This window comes from Onychomys torridus, chromosome 18 (assembly GCF_903995425.1).
Source record: "Onychomys torridus chromosome 18, mOncTor1.1, whole genome shotgun sequence".
Lineage (NCBI taxonomy): Eukaryota > Metazoa > Chordata > Mammalia > Rodentia > Cricetidae > Onychomys > Onychomys torridus.
The window spans coordinates 49,056,869-49,074,612 of NC_050460.1; the positions used below are offsets into that span (position 1 = coordinate 49,056,869).

At 36.3% G+C, this 17,744-nt stretch overlaps 1 protein-coding gene across 1 annotated transcript in view; it reads left to right on the top strand.

The window, feature by feature from the left end:
* Jmjd1c (jumonji domain containing 1C) overlaps positions 1-17,744 on the top strand; it is a 168,977-nt gene that overhangs the window by 90,353 nt on the left and 60,880 nt on the right. The window contains exon 4 of the mRNA XM_036167652.1: positions 6,684-6,797. The gene's annotated coding sequence lies outside the window, so the exon portion shown is untranslated. The remainder of the gene's footprint in view (positions 1-6,683; positions 6,798-17,744) is intronic.

Here is a 17,744-nt window from a genome sequence, read left to right on the forward strand (position 1 = left end):
TGTGGCAGTTGGGTTGATCCTGTGGTTCTTTGTGCTGTTGCTTCTGTTGGAGTCTGATAGTGCTTGGGCAGCATTTAAAAAGTCGGTTGCATATATAATCAAACCTGAGTATTATTACAAGGTTAGTCCTGTGAAATACTAAACTTCGACTACTATGTGTTGTACGTTGTACAATAAAAAAGGTACTTAAAGTTTGATACTTAGTCACTAGGTTCGAGGCCATCCAGGTCTACAGAGAAAGTTCCAGGACAGGCTTCAAAGCTATACAGAGAAACCCTGACTTGAAAAACAAAAAACAAAACAAAATTTGATACTTAAATCCTTACCTTTATGAAACATTTGGTGGTTCTGTGTTGTTTGGGTCTCAGAAAGAGATTGCCTTATGTATCCCATTTGTTGTCCTGTGTAACATATATGACCTGTTTTCCCCTTCCTAAGTGTTTTCTATGTCATGGGAATGAATTATTAGGATTACATATTATAATTTTTAATCTCCACTTGAGAGCATTATTTCAAATACTTTATGCTAAAGTAACATTTTAGTACCATCCGTTACCTGTAAATTAAAGCATTTTATTTTAGCACCACCCATGCTCTACAAAATGAAGCCATATTTACTCCCATGCTTAGAGGAATCATTGTCTCTCCCTTCGGCTTCACTCCATGCCCATTCTTGGTTTTAGGGAATAAGGCTTCAGACTAGCCCAGGCTGGCCCTAAGTTTATGCCAATCTTTCTGTACCAGCCTCACAGTTGCATGTGTTTATAGTAAGTATGTTTCTTCATGTGATTCTTAAATGGAACTGAAAACATTTCAGGTAAATATTAACACTGAGGTCTCTCTGTGTCAGAAGCTACTATTTTATGTTATGAAGATTTAAAATTTGATTATACTGACAAATAAGTAGATATGACCTAGTAAGGGTTTAGCATGGAGGCACAAATCATATTTTACATCTCTGGTCTTTAGGTTATTGAGTAGCTGAAGTTAATGTTTCAGAATCACATAAGCCTCTGTTTATAAAATGAGAAAACACTGTTTGGTGGAGAAGAAATAAATGAGTAGCACATGTAATTTTAAGTCTTTTAACATTTACGGGAATTATAATATCTACCAATATAACCAAAGTATCAGTTTGATTATACAGTGTGGATTTATGATATATCTTAGCATGCATTTTCTTCAGACAGCACAAATCTTACTTCAGAGAACCACATTTTAGATGCTCCATAGCCACACACTTACTTCACTTAATGTTGTACAGCATAACCCTAGAGTTGTGAGCCAGCTTTCCCTTTGAACAGGGTGCTTCTAGATGGTTTTTATATCTTTTTTTTTTTTTTTTAGTTTATTATACCTATTGGTTTATTTTTTAAGATTTTGTTTTGTTTTTTTTTTTTTTTTTGTTTTTTTTTTTTTTTTTTTTTTTTTTTGAGACAGTGTTCTGCCTTCCTTTGTTGGCCTTGAACTCGAAGCAGTCCCCTCAACCCCATGTGTGTTGATATTACAGACCTGCACCGCCACATCAGGTGCTTGTCTTTTCTTCCCCTTTGTTTGTTAGTTTGTTTTTGGAGAGACCTGGTCTTGGGCCAGACTTTCCTTAAACCCCTAGGTAGCTGAAGATGACCTAGAACCCCATCATTGTATTTCTGCTTCTCAGGGAGAGAATGAACCATGCATGAACCAGGTCACTCAGCTTCACAGTTTTTAAAATCCTGTTTCTCCTGAGGTTTTTTTTTTATTAATACTTACTATAAGACAAAATAAGTTTTTCTTTTATTTTTGAGATTATAATTACAGCATTTCCCTTTCCTTTCTACAAACCTTTTCATATTTCATCCATCATACAAACCTTATTGCTATATTTCAGATTCATGGCTTGTTTCTTCATTGATATTGCATGAATGTATATGGTTTTATATGTACACACACACACACACACACACACACACACACACACACACACAAACACACACACATTCCGGAGTATAATCTGCTCGGTCTGTATAATGTTACATAGCAAAATAATTTTTAAAAGCCCAAGCCACAGTTTTTAAAAATAGCTTAATGATAAATGCTCTTTATTTTTGCCAACTTGATATTACATATTTTTTATTTTATTTGCTTTCTCACCTTGGTAATTCTGGAAAACAAAAACTTTGTATTTGCTTTACGAAGGAGACAGTAAACTTGAGCTCTTGTCTCGCCACTAGTCTGTCTTTGTCTGTTGTTAAAATTATGAGCCAGTCTCTATGGCCGCAGCCAAATGAGTAATCACCAGTAATGTGACTCGTGCTGGAAGTGACTCCATCAGCACCTGTGACGGGGGATTAGTTACAGTTTACAGAGCACCGCCTCTTCCCTTCTCTCAGTGTGCCCTAAGCCAAGTCCTCGTTCTCATTTGGGTGTCTGTGCTGTTGGAAGCGACTGCAGTGTGTTTCCATGCAGACAGTACAGTGGGAAAGCTTCCTCTAGCTAATGGATGGCTGTTCTCTTTATTTGGAGTATCTTACTGGTTATGTAAGCGACCTCGGGAGAAATTATCCTGACCCAGATCGGAGGATGCAGTAGTGCTTCAGTTGCAGGATTTCTTCGTCGTTAACACCACTGTGCTGATGACAAAGAGCAAGTTGTAATCCTCGTCACTGCCAGGGCTGAGCCGGGCAGACAGAAAATCGTCATTTGCTGCTTGGAGGCTTGTTAGGTTACAGCCTTTGCTTCGTTTTGTGGTCTTGGCTTTTCTTCCTATACAATGACGGCGCTGCAAGTGAGCTCAGAAATGCTTGGTTTGAAAGCCTTTGCCTGTGATTGCTTTTGAAGACTAAAGAAGTATTTATGCTTGATTAAAAAAAAAAAAAGAAAAATACTGCTCAAGAACAGAATGAAATGTCAGCTATATTTACTGACCTTTAAAGCCTTGGGCTTGGATTGCTGAGATTTAAAGATACTTTAAAATTCTCAAGAACTAAGTACGGTCTGTATTTTTCTGCTTCCTTTTTCTTTTGTCTTTTTTACATTTGGTTTTACTTCTTAGCCTTAAGAATTGAGGTCATTGCCTTTTATAGTTCTAGGCTCAGCGTTCTTAGTTTTAAGATTTCTAAAACTATTTAGAAAGAGGTTTATAGTGTTGCCGATAATTTAGTAACACTAAAAATTAATTTAAAAAACAGGCTTTAATTGTTTTAAGTATTTGGCAGAAGTGTTTAGACGACTCTGTTTTAAGGGAAGTAGGAGTATTGTTCTGTGAAGGTTTTGTGTTTTCCTTTTTTTTTTTTTTTTTTTTTTTTTTGGTGGTGGTAGATCTTCCCTTCCCCACCCCCAACTTGTTTTCTAACAGTATCATGTTTTCAATAGACCTGCTTGGGTGGGAATTTGGACTTTGTTCTTTCAAGTAGCTCCAGTCTTTTTACTTATTTATTTTCAGTTTGTAGGCTAAACCTTGACTTACAAAAGTGACCTAGATCATTTCTAGTTTCAGTATTTTCCTTTGTTGAGATTTAGACTTGTATTTTTGTAGTTATGAGCTTGATTTTTTTTTTTTTTTAACTTGAAAAGGGAATTCTTAAATGTTAACCGGAGATGGTTAGAAACTCTGACTGCAGACATAAACCCCATGAATTTCCTGTTAAGTACTGGATGGTGAGCTTTAATGTGTTTTGTCTGAGCAGCTGAGCTGTACTTGAGAACTGTAGATGATTTATTTAAAAAGATTTTTCGGGGAGGGCTCATCTGTTGGCCTCTTCCTCATGTCAATGGAATGTGGTGCAGCATGGAGCCCCAAACAGGATACAGTTGTCGAGCATTCTTCCTATAGCGCGGTTGGCCTTGCTGGAAATACAGGCTCTCAGCAGCGTTTATTTTTAAAGTTTGATTAACACTCACAGATGACATTAAGAGAACTCTTAATCCACTAGTAAAATGGAAAAAAGTATTTTGTTTCAACTAAATGTTCAATTTTAAGTTAGTATCTTTCATTTGGGTTTTTCAGGTTTTCAAGATTCAAGTTCTTTGTGATTAAGGCCATATTCTACTGGGCTTGCTTCCCCTTAGGCTGAGGAAGTTCCTCATAGAATGTCTTGAGTCCTGAATTAGTTATGCATGAGTTTTAGTTTCTGTACATGCCAGTGCATCTACAGCAGAGAAACTTTTACTACGGATTCATTCTTAAAGCACCAAAATCCATTTGTTTTCATTTTAATATGCACATGTTTAATTTTTGATGTGTTAGATATAAAAATTAACCTGGTTACATAGTTGATTGCCACTTGAAAAAAATAGTATATTTTAACTGTATTTTTCATGTTTGTATTTGTATTATTTTAATAAAGTAAATTTTTTACACTGGCACAGTTGGTAATTTAATATATTTTAATGTTTATTTAACAAACACTAGTCTCTGTTAGTTGAGGGTATATTTGTAATTTAAATGTAATTGTATATGGTATCATTTGTAAACCAGCCTTTTTATTTGTCATACATTATTTGACACCCAAATTTTACCAAAGGCTTTCAGTTAAATACCTTAAAATTTGAGGAATTATTTTATCTAGAAATTAAACCCCTCTCCAAGTTAATTTAAAGTTATTTAATTGTGTTAACTTGCTAAATTTCCCCTCTAAACCACTGGTCCACCTTGAAATGGAGAGCTCTTAGAAGATCTTCTCAGGAATGTTTTTGATATTATAAAATGACTGAGTCTCAGGAAATGCAAAACACCTGTATTATTTGCGTAAGAAAGAGGTACTTAGGACTAAGTTTACTTGTGTCAGATCCTGCTAAGTTGAATTGTGTCTTTAGCCACTTAGATAATTATCTTTTGTGTTTCGTTTTTTGTTAACCTTTATGGCTTGGCCTGAAGTGTTTGGAAAAGAAACAGATAGTGTCCAAAGATTGAAAGTCCTCTTGAGAAGGAGCCAGTGTTCATTCATTTACCAAAGCTAAACTAATAGAAGTGTAACATGAAAATTTTTCTTTGTAGAAATAAGTTAGTAGCTATTCATGTTATAAACTATTTCATATAATCAGATAACATGAACTTTTAAAAGAGTGAGTAAATTCTCTTATAAGTAATGATAGGTTTCTTTAGGAATCTAGGCCCAAGAAATAAAGAAAATTAGTATCAGTGGGCAGAATAGATATCCAAGCAATGTGGGAATTTTCTATTTTGAAAAATTAATTTCCCACACAAAATATTTTGATAAATATCTAGTACTTGAAAGGCTAGACTGGAACATAGTAGACAGTTATTGTAATTAGATTGAATTAATTAGAAGTGTTGAAAATAAGTGCAGCATACAAAAGAGGGGGTTTGTTTACTTTTATGTTTTTATTCTAGAGATACAAGGCTTCTTGTGCATGCTAATAAATTAGCACATGTTATCCTTTCTCTGAAAATTTTCAGTATCATTTCAATGAAAGAAAATGTTATTCACATAATTCATTGTAATGTAAAATAGAGTATAAATGAGGTATGTTTAAAATATTTATTTATTCTCATGTATTGATCAAGGTTATAGATTACAGGGAATCCATTTAAGTCCTGTTAGGAATTTCTTAAATGTAGACATTAACTCTTTAAGAAACACTTCAAACTAAAGATCTTGACCCCCCACACCCAGAGTATTATGTATTTAAGACACAAGAAAGGGCAAACACAAACACCAGCTTTAGGAATCCCAGAGACATCTATTGTCTCTGAAAAAAAGTTTTGTTTTGTGTCCAAATGGTAACTCAGGTTGACTTGTAATGAGGAAAGTCTCTCTGTGTGTGTGTGTGTGTGTGTGTGTGTGTGTGTGTGTGTGTGTGTGTGTGTGTATACCCGTCCGTCTGTCTGTCTCTGTGTTTAAAGCCCAGTTGGTTATTGCATTTTTTCAGGTTTTGATTCTTTTATAGGAAAGCCACAGGTTTTTTAAGACGGTAGAATTTTGTTTTCATTTTAAAGGTTTTAGAACAAGCAGTATAGATACGAGAATCCATTTCTGTGTTATTAAAGTTGACTCTGCTAAGAGTAAGAATGTGGTGAAATAAACACGTGTTCTTGTGTCTTCCTCTAACTTTCCCACCTCCTTACTGCAGTGTGATCTCAGGCTCACTTTTCACAGAGACAGGAGACTTGGCGGCCCAGTAGGCTGTGTGGTCGGCTGTGTGGTCGGCTGTGTGGTCGGCTGTGTGGTCGGCTGTGTGGTCGGCTGTGTGGTCTTTCTTCCTGACCTCTCTCCCTGCTGCCCTTTCTGCTCTCACTCTAGTAACTGGATCTGCATTTGTTCTTGGAGGGGGTGGTGGTGGTTGGTTTAGATCAGATGCTTCCTGCTCAGTATTCAAATTAGATGATAGCTTCTCTCTTGATGGTTTAGAGAAAAGAGGGCAAATATGTTTGACTTTTTCAGAAGCAGTTTCATTTTTTAGTGGAAAGCAGGAACATATACATGTATATCTGGTAGTCCCTGTTCAAAAATACATATCAGCTTAATACAGTGTAATTTTTAGCTTGCTTATTGTGGTTGTATTTAATTCCTTTTTAATGAATACAAAATAGTCTATGGTTTGAATAAAAGCATTACATTATATGCATACAGTTTTGACAATGATATTTAAACATGTATTCATATGTACCCTTTGTCATGCTTTGAGGATAAAACCAGAAAATAACCATTAGATTTTTTTTTTTTTTTCTTTTTTGACAGACCTTCAAACCATTGGTTGAGAACAGTATACCTAGTTCGATCACTGCAGTAGAATTCCTTATAGATAAGCAGCTGGATTTTTTAACAGAAGATAGTGCCTTTCAGCCATACCAGGTAAGAAACAACACTACTTTCAAAAGTTATTTTTTTATGAAACTTCATTCATAAACTTTGTTTTATTTCACATATTAGGTATATAAGGAAGCAAGTGCATTCAATATGTTTTGATTATAGCATAATTTATCAATTAATATGTGCCTGAGACCTTCCTGTGAATCAGGAAGGTTCTTGCTGTTAGGATTACAGGAATGAACATGGCAGTCTTTGTCATTCTGAATATTAGAAAAGAACTGGCTAGATACTTCTGTCTATTTCTAATTCTCTACAGGTGAGAGGCTAGGTCTATAAATGCATTTGAGATTAGTATTTACTTTGTGAATACATATCTTTTTTGTTAGCTTTCTTTTATTTAAGGAGTTGTTGGCTTTGCATTATTTGGAAATAAAACTCAGGGCTTTGATCAAGATAGTCACTTGTTTTCCCATTGAACTATATCAACAGCTCTTTTTTTTTTTTTTTTTCTTAAGAGGAAATTTTAAGTTGTTGGTAACTGTTTCAGTTGTTAGGAAATGTGTTTCCCAGTAGACAGTTAGATTTAAATTATGGGAGGAAACTCATCACAGGTATGAACTATTTGAGGTGATACATACCTATAATCCTACTACTTAGGAGGCTGAGACAGGGAGGATCGTTTTCAGGGATAGCCTGGGCAACATAGTAAAATTGTCTGAGAAAGCATCAAAGTATATTGCAAAGCGGGCAGTGGTGCTGGAGATATGTGTCAATCAGTGGCTGAGGACTGGAGTTACCAACACCAACATCAGGCAAGTCACAACTACCTGTAACCCCAGCTCTAAGGAAATCTAATGCCACCTTCTGACCTTTGCTGGTGCAGGCGTGTGGAATATATACACAGAGATGTACACATACAAAGATAGGTAAAAATTAAATCCTTTGTCTTTTAATAGCATAAAAGAGAATAGGTTTTTAATCTTCCAACTTACTAAGATTTTTAAATTAAAAGTTTATATTTTCATCATTGGACTTTAGCTTCAGTATTTTAAATATACACATTTGTTGCAAATACTTTTCTAATTAAATGTTTTAAGTAATACTATAACTTTATTAAACAAAAAATGAGGGAACTATGTTGGTTTTTCCCTGGTAAGTAGTGGAAAGTTCATTGCTGTCCTGTTTCATTTCATACTAGTTACTGTTATTCAGAAAATGAAGTGTAGAGCTGTTGTTTCCATGGGAAGAACAAGGATTTAAGTTACTGAGCAGTGAGTTGTGCTGAAGTTGTAATTGTAACACTAAGGGAATTGAAGTAGTACTTTTAAGTTTGCAGAACTAAGATAGCAGTTCCTTTTGTGTAAATATTGTTTCCTAATTTGAATCTTATATACATTTACATTTGTCTTTTACTGTCTTTTCTCTTCTTTACATAGTACAGTTACTGTTTTATTTTGTTGTTTGGTACTGTAAGCTTTTATTTCTGGCTTACATTTATGGCTAAAATTCACAGCAAATCCCAGTTGAGTAATAGAGGGGTTGGAACTTTCCCCTTGGATTTTATTTTGCTTTTGTGAGTGCTACCTTCGGACTCTGAGCCTTATTATCATTTGTTTCATTCTAAAAGCCTTTTAAATGTGCATATAGATGAGATAAAGAGTTTCTCCAATTCATAGTGTTTTCTTCCTGCTTGCTTTATTAGTACCGTGGAAATTTAGTTTGGATCTGAAGTATAATAGTTATATATTATATAATACTGCTTTTAAAAATAGAGTCTCAGTGGCCCAACTGCAACATGCTTGTTAAGAAGAGTGTGCTAACACTGGTGGGTTGCGCCGCCCCACTTCCCAACATTAGAGACATCTTTCAGCTTCTAGTTATTTGCTTTCTTTTTAATAACAAAAGCACAGGATCTAAAATTTCAGTTTGCTTGTTTGCTTGTGTGATTGTGCTTTTTCAGAAGTTATCTATACTGCTTTTCTAATAGATAGGAAAATCAGCCTGTGCTGATTTTTTGTATCTCTGAGGCGTGAGGTGACACCCTGGGGTTGCCCCTTATTTGACATTTAATAATTGATGTTTCCAAACAACAGATATTAACCTATGAGCACTTGACTTTTAGAATTTGTTAGTTTTATAAGAAAGCGATTATTTACAAGCAAGTGTTTTGCTTTTATTTTAGTTTATTTTTTTAGACAGGATTAACTCTATAACCCAGACTATCCTACAACCTATGAAGTTCATGTTTTAGCTTCCCCAGGGCTGATATTATTGTTTGTGTGCAACCTCACCTGATTACAAAAATTTTTATATTTAGTTTAGTTTTTTTTAAAAAAATCTTGTTAAAATTATCAGCATATTTCCTCCAGTTCATATGTTTTTAGCATGCAGAATAGACATATGTGATACAGGTCTAAGATGGTTTAACATCATTTCTCATAATTATTAAAATTAATGTGTAAAATATAGACACGTTTGGAGAAAAGAAAAACTACTGGAGTTTCTTTAATCTAAGAGACTTAATTCCAGAATTCTTTTTGTAATCCATCATCTAAGTAGCACCTATAATTCCTTGGCATCTTAAACGTGATGTCTGTTACTTCCTTGACTCTCAGCTCTACAGGGTAATAATGAATAAGTCAAAGGACTTTGGATACTAGCTTGCAGTTTATTGTCACGTCTTTTTCTCACTTTAAATTTCATGAAGCAATTTCTTTGTAATCAAGTTGGTAGTTATCTTTTAATAATGACTTAGGTATGGAGGAGGAGGGCTTATCTCTTCTTTAGAAATGGGGATTTTTTTTTTTGCATGTAATTTTTAGCCTATAGTAATGGGACTTAAGTTTCATTTAAAAAATTTTTCGAAATGATACCCCTTAACCCCAATCCCTGAATTCTCAGCATTCCGTTCTGTAGGAGTATGATTTACAGTTGTACAGCCCTTTTTCTTTTTTTTTTTTTTAATTTGTATTTTTTGTAAGTATAGTGGATGTTTTGCTTGCAGGTTAGGTATGCACCCAGTGTTCATGCAATGCCTGTGGAGGCCAGAAGATGGCATTAGATGCCCTGGAACTGGAGTTACAGGAAGTTAATTAGGTTCTAAGAGAGTGCTGGCAATCGATCTTCTACAAGAGCAGACAGTATTCTTAACCACTGAGCCACCATTCCAGACCCTGAAACCATCTCTCTCTCTCTCTCTCTCTCTCTCTCTCTCTCTCTCTCTCTCTCTCTCTCTCACACACACACACACACACACACACACACACACACACACACACACACCAACTTAGAATGAGAACATCGATAAAATATAAGGAAATGTTTAAAAGTAAATGACTTAACAGTTAGTACAAGTCCTTTCACTTGAGTTCATTGGTTTGCATTCTACCCTTTTCTGTGAATGATTTCAGTGTATCGAATATTAGAGTACATAGATTAAGTTACTTGCTCTGGTCAGTTTTTAGGTGACTTGAAAAGAATTTTAACTGGTGACAAAAATTGAATCAGTACTTCAGATATTACAATTAAATGCATTTTCATTAGGTCACAGTAGCAACGAACATCTTTGACATTGTTAATTTTATTCTGTTTTTCTTTTCCTGTGTACACAAAGGAGTTGTTTCCTTCTCTTAGTTTTCCTAGTTGCAGTTAATATTCTTTGGAGCAGAGATGGGGGAAAGAGACAGGGAAAACAAGTAGAGGACTGACTCCATTGTACCTATTGCTTTTTTTGCTGGGGGAAGGTGGTGGAGTGAGGTGGGCATGTCATTGCTTCTTTATTTGAAGCCTTTTGGTTGTATTATAGTTGATTTTGCTCCACTTGGGAATGTGATACAGAAGTTGATATTTTTCCAATTAAGTTTGATTGTACTTTTGATCAGAGTTTAGGTGATAAAGTCAGAACATTTAACTTTCAGCTTGATTTTGAAATTGGCTTGTCCTGTATTTGGCGAGTAGCCATGCACACACCTGCAGTTTTCAGTTTGGTTGCTTCATACAGGATATAGAAGAGATTAACTCTTGCCTGAGAATTGTATATGACTCATGAATTGAATATGATTTGATCTGCTTTGGTAGTCCAGTATTATCTAGGGATCACAATCCTGCTTTTTTCTTTCAATTGAAAATAGTTTTTTTTTTCTTTTTCTTATTCAGTATATCCTGATTACAGTTTCTCCTTCCTCTACTCTTCCCAGTTCTCCCCTCCCATCCTGATCCACTCCCCTTCTGTCTCATTAGAAAAGAAAAATAAAACAAAATAAAAGATAACCATCTCATCTTCCATCATGTTGCTCCTGAACCCTGAGGGGAGGGATTTGATGGAGACATCTCATTTAGAGCTGAGTGTTCCAAGGTCTCTCGTTCTACATATCGTATGGCTGTGGGTCTCTGCATTTGCATCCATCTGTAGCAGGAAGAAGCTACTCTGATGATGGCTAAACAGGGCATTGATCTGTGAGTACAGCAAAATCTCATTAGGAGTTGTTACTGCTTCTTTATTTTTGGACAGTAGTAGTTGGGTTTACCTTAGGTCTGTGGGCTATCTAGTCTAAGGTTCTTGGTCACACAAGCAGTGCTGAGTATGGGTTCCATCTCGTGGAGTGGGCTTTAAGGCAAATCAGATGTTGGTTGGTTACTCTCAAGCTTTGTGCCCCCATTGCACTAGCATATCTTATAGGCAGGCACTTGTAGATCAAAGGGTTTGTGGCTGGGTTGTTTAAAGTTTCTCTTTTGGTAGTATGCAGAGTACCTTCCTGTGCCAAGGACACTGGAATGTAGGAGAATGAATTGTGTAGGTGTTGTCTTCAGCAATGGGGTCTTGCCATCAGTTTATGGATAGCAACCTGTAGTCTTGACAACAGCCTGGGGTTGGTTGGGGATTCTCATGAGACCCCTTTAGCCAACACCTCAATTAGATGCAACCCAGTCCCCATACTGGAAGCTTCATTTGGTTACAAGAGATAGCCAGTTGGGGCTCAGACTCCCTAATTTTTTGGTGATTTCATTTAGATCACCTTCGTGTATGCATATATTTTAGAAAGCTTCTACTGTTATCAAGTTTCCATACTATCTCTCAGATGGCCCTTATTTTTAGCTGTCTCTCCCCATATTCCCTTCCTTGCCCTGCTCTTCTTTCCCCTCCCTACTTGTTCTTCCCATTCCAGCTGCTTCTCCCCAACTATTTATTCTGTTTCCCTTTCCTAAGGAGAGCTATCTGCCTGACTCCCTTAGTCCCTTATTCTGTACTCAACCTCCTGTGGTTCTTTGGATAGCAGCTTGGTTATCATCGACTTAACAGCTAATATCCACATATAAACGAATACATATTTGTTTTTCTGGGTCTGGGTTACCTCCATCAGGATGATTTTTTTTTCTTTCTATTTCCATCCATTTGTCTGCAGATTTCATTGTTTTAACAGCTGAGTAATACTCTGTTGTATAAACATACCACATTTTCTTTATCCATTTTTCTGTTGAGGGGCATCTAGTTTGTTTCCAGTTTCTGGCTATTATGAATAGAGCAGTAGTGAACATGGTTGAAAATTGTCTCTGTGCTAGGATAAATCATCCTTTGGGTACATGCCCAAGGGTGGTATAACTGCATCTTGAGGTAGGTTGACTCTGATCTTCCTGACAACTGCAGCACTGATTTCTATAATGGCTGTACAAGTTTTGGGTCCTGCTAGAAATGGATGAGCATGCCCCTCACTCCACATCGTTACCAGCATGACTGTCACTTGTTACTGATCTTAGCCATTCTGACAGGTATAAGATGAAATCTCAAAGTAATCTTTGATTTGCATTTCCCTGATGACTAAGGAGGTTGAAGATTTTTTTTTAAGTGTTTCTGAGCCATTTGAATTTCCTCTTTTGAGAATTCTGTTTAGATCTGTACCCCATTTCTAATTGAGTTGTTTTCTTAATATCTAGGTGTTTTTTTTTTTTTTTTTGAGTTCTTTATATATTTTGGATGTTAGCCTTTTATTGGATGTATAGTTGGTAAAACTCTTTCCCTGTTCTGTAGGCTGCTGTTTGTCTGAATCATAGTGTCCTTTTCTTTACAGAACCTTTTCAGTTTCATGAGGTCCCATTTATTAATTGTTGATCTCAGTTTCTGTGCCAGTAAGTTTAAGACTATTTCCAGCTTTATCTTCTATCAGGTTCAGTGTATCTGGTTTTATGTTGAGGTCTTTGATAACCATTTGGAGTTGAACTTTATGCAGGGTGATAAGTATGGATTTTATATGAATTCTACATTCAGCCATCGCTTTGACCAGCATTATTTGGAGAAGATGCTCTTCTTTTCCAGTGTGTACTTGCTGACTTCCTTATTAAAAAAATAAAATAAAATAAGGTGTCAATAAGTGTGTGGATTTATGTCTGGCTCTTCAGTTTGATTCCATTGTTCAAAATGTTTTGTGTCAATACTATGCTGTTTTTGTTACTATTGCTCTGTAATGCACCTTCCCATGGGAATGTTGAAACTTCCTGCAGTTCTTTTATTATTCAGGATAATCTTCTACTTTTAATTTAATGAAAGAAAATTAGACAAAGGACACTAGTTTAAATTCCTATTTTTTTTATGAAGAATTTGCTTCTCTAAATTTATGGTCCGTTTTCGTCTGTTTTTTTAAAATGTATTATAATACTCAGTTGTTTTCCCCAGCATACGGTATAGTCATCTTAGAATTTAATGACTGTGTTTATATTTGAAGCTCTGGATCATAACGAACTAAAAGTTGATTTGAAATGAAATCTTTAGTCTCATCACTCTTTGTAGTGTATAAACATTGAATCATTGTACTCAGTAAGTAGATAGAGTACTGCTGTGAGTGACTGGCTGGCTGGGTAACCAGAGTACTTCTTTAGTTCCTGAACTAGAGAGTGCTTACAGACTTAGAAGAATATTTATTGACTTAGTATTTGTGATTTGTGTGGATGCATATGAGCCATGTGTGTGGAGGGCAGAGGAGTTTGTTCTCTCCTTCCATCCCGAGAGTCCTGGAATCCTAACTCAGATTGTCAGGCATGGTGGCAAGTTGTCTTTAACCCATTGAGCCATCTTGTTGGCCTGATGAGTCTTTATTATTTTATCTTCTTTTTCCACCAAGACATTTTTGCTTGTGCTTTATTATGATTGTTACAAGTTTTCCACACTGGAATTTAGGTGGGTTTTTTTTTTTGTTGTTGTTTGTTTGTTTTGTTTTGTTTTATTCTTCTCTCATACATTACATCCCAACTGCAGTTTCTCTTCTCTCCTCTTCTCTCAGTCCCTCCCTTTTTATTTATTATCTTTTTATGTGTATGGTTGTTTGGCTTACTTGTGTGTCCATGCCACATGTGTGCTTTGTGCCTGTGGAGACCCTAGGTCTGAAATTACAGAAGATTGTGAACCACTATGTAGGTACTGGGAATTAAATCTTGGTCTTCTGCAAAAGCAGTAGGTTTCCTTAACTGCTGAGCCACCACCCATGAAATCAAGAGTCTGCCTATATATTTGTAATTTCTCTATTCCTTCAGTGATTAAAATTATTTTCTCAGATCCTTGTACGTGCTAGGCAAGCACTCTACCAGTGAGCCATACCCCAACCCAGTTTAGGCCTATTTCAACCTATAATTTTCCCACCATTGATTATATAAGTATATTGACTGAGATTTCAGGAGATTCTTAAGGTAATTGTTACCCAGCACAACTGGTTTACTAAAAATAGCTCAAACAGTTGTTTCTTAGGACTTCCCATTAGTGTCCTTTGGAGTTGATTCATAATCAGGAAATAATTCAAGTAAGGTAAAGCATAGCCTCTGGTTAGCCAAGGGGAAATATTAGCTGGTGATTTGGTTAAAACTAGGCATATGCTATTCTTTCTTGGTTTAAATAATTAATATAAATGGTATACAGACAATGAAATTCCAAATAATTTGTTTATAAGCAGATCTATTCCTCAGCATACTTTGATATTGTTAGTAGTTTACAAAAGAAAATAAAAGCTGGGCGGTGGTGGCGCATGCCTGTAATCCCAGCACTCGGGAGGCAGAGGCAGGCGGATCTTTGTGAGTTCGAGGCCAGCCTGTTCTACAAAGCGAGATCCAGGAAAGGTGCAAAGCTACACAGAGAAACCCTGTCAAAAAACAAACAAACAAACAAACAAAAACAAAAGAAAATAAACCAAATGTTGTTACTATTACTTTTGAGGGCTAAGGAAATGACCTGCTTTTTCAAACTTAATTTTGTCCATTTGTTTATTATTATTAATGTTTTGTTTTTCCAAGATAGGGTTTCTCTGTAGCTTTGGCTACCTTGGAACTCGCTTTGAAGTTTATGGCTTCAAACTCAGATATCTGCCTTCCTCTGCCTGAGTGCCAGGATCAGAGATGTGCACCACCATGTCTGGCATTGTTTTTTCAAACTTAAAAAAATTGTCAGTCCAGTTCATAGTACAGGCATACACTTTAGAGCAGTGGTTCTCAACTTTCCTAATGCTGTGACCTTCTTAATACAGTTCCTCATGAGTTGTGGGGATCCCCAACCATAAAATTATTTTCATTGCTACTCCATAACTGTAAATTTTATTATTGTTATGAATTGTAATGTAAATACACCATATGTAGATGGTCTTAGGTGACCCCTGTTAAAGGGTCATTTGGCTCCAAAGGGGTCACCACCCACAGGTTGAGAATTGCTGCTTTAGAGTTTTTTCTTATTTGTTTTAAACACTATAAACATTTCTATGGGAAACAAGGATTTGACCTGTTGAGTGAGTGTGTGTGTGTGTGTGTGTGTGTGTGTGTGTGTGTGTGTGTGTGTGTGTGTGTATGAAATTCAAGATGACAGTTAGAATTGGGAGTTGGTATTAAAATATGTATTTTATCAAACTCCCACTATCTGTTTGGTAGACTATTGTTATGTAACCCAGGCTGGCTTTCACCTTGGAATCTTCCCACCTTAGCTTCCAGAGTTCTGGGGTGGCAGGTATGCACCACCACATCTGTGAAGTTGAGGCCGGCCTGGGCAATAAGGAAGACCCTGACTCCCCAAACAAAAGACATTCCTTGAAGCCAAAATACCTAGTGAGGGCTTTGGGAATATGAAGCCAATAGAGACTAAAATGGTTTAAAGGTTTAAAGTCTCAGGAAGGAAGTAAAACTAAGGATGAAAGTAAAAAAAAAAATAGTATTAGGATTGATTGTGTAATCAGCAGTTAGGAAATAGATTCAGGAAGTAACAGAATATTACCAGCTTAACTAGAAAAAGATTTGTGTTTTTAATAGTAGACATAATACTACATCTGTAGGTTAGGATCAGAGAAAAGAGGGAAAAGATTGTTAAGTACACTTAACCTGCGAATATGTATGAAAAATGTGTATGAACAGTGGTATGCTGATTGTTGCAACATCAAAAGGGGCTAATTGACTGATTAACATATTTTGCTGGGCTGGAGAGAGGGCTCAGAGGTTAAGATCACTGATAGCTCTTCCAGAGGTCCTGAGTTCAATTCCCAGCACCCACATGGTGCCTCACAGCCATCTTCTGGTGTGCAGTCATACATGCAAATAGAGCACTCATACCAAAAACAACCAAAAAAAACCCCCAAAAAACAAAAAACAAAAAAAACCATGTTTTCCCCTAGAACTTTAATGTAGGCACAGTGATTAACAGCAATTATTTCTATGTCTTTTCTGTCAGTCATGATTTAAAATCTTGACTTGGGAAGTTAGAAATTTTTACACCAATAGTTTTCACATCTAAAAAATACAGGCAATTATATACACCAGTGTTATTAGGAAGAGTAAAATGAAATGACGTGTTAAACAGCTTCTCACTTCCTTAACAAAGTTGCCATTTGCCTCTTATCACAGTATAGTATGCTTAAGCCTTTTGGAGGGCTGTTTGTAACTCTTACCTGCCATTCACACACTTATTGGGCATTCCTTCACCTCTGTTCATATTTTAATATTTTGTCTTCTCTAGAACCTCACCACTGTTTCTCCACCCAACAAATTTCCAGCTGTCAGTATAACCCTGTCATAAGTGTCTAGTTATAGACCATACTTTCTACAGTGGTTTTGTTTCCCTTCCTCCCACTTTCTCAGAGGCTAATTTAGGTAGGATTTCATGATGACTACAGAACACACCCCTCTGGGGTGGGTGTCAAGCTCTATTTGCTGCTAATCCTTGGTTATCCTTCCAAAGTATTCTAAGTGCATATCAGGGGGTATTTAACAATGCTCTGCCTCAAAAACTAGCCTGATTGTACATATGAGTAGACATTAAGCCTTCCTTTTCTTGTTGCAGTGTGTGGGGAGTCGCTGTGAACGTAATGTCTTGGCCTGGGGCAATCCTTTAAATATTGGATGAAATAGTTGTACTCAGTGACTGACTGACCTTTGAAGTTCCTTCCTAGCATTTCTATCCGCTTGCTTCAGGTGAAAACAAGCAGCCATTTCTGACCAACACTTAAAAACCATAGTTGGTTTAGTCTGAGACAAGAAGCTTAAAATTGGGTTTATCTGTCTCAAGAAAGAACTCTTGAGTTATGGAGTACTAGATACAAGTGAAAAATTCTACCAAACCAGAAAACCAAGACTGTTTGGATTAAACAGCACTTACTGAGAGCTTTTTGATCTTGTTTTTCTGTGTCTGTTTTTAAATTATATTTTGGAAGGAATTAAGTACATTCCCTAAATGTTCATAAGCAATTTCCCTTTTCCATTTCCAATGTGCATTCATGTTTGTTTTATTTCAAACCCTGGACAAATGACCACGATGCCTATTTAACATATGAAAGCAGACCTGGCTGCCAGGTTCTCCCAGCATCCCTCAATGCCTATGTCACAAGGTATGGATCTCAGCATACCCCACCCTCTATCCTGAGCTCTCCAGCCCAGGGTTTGGGCTGCCCTTCCCCTAGAGGTTCTTCCCTAGATAATCCAGACATTTTGGTTACCCACCCTCTTGTACCTTTGGCTTCTTGACTGATGCACCTGGTT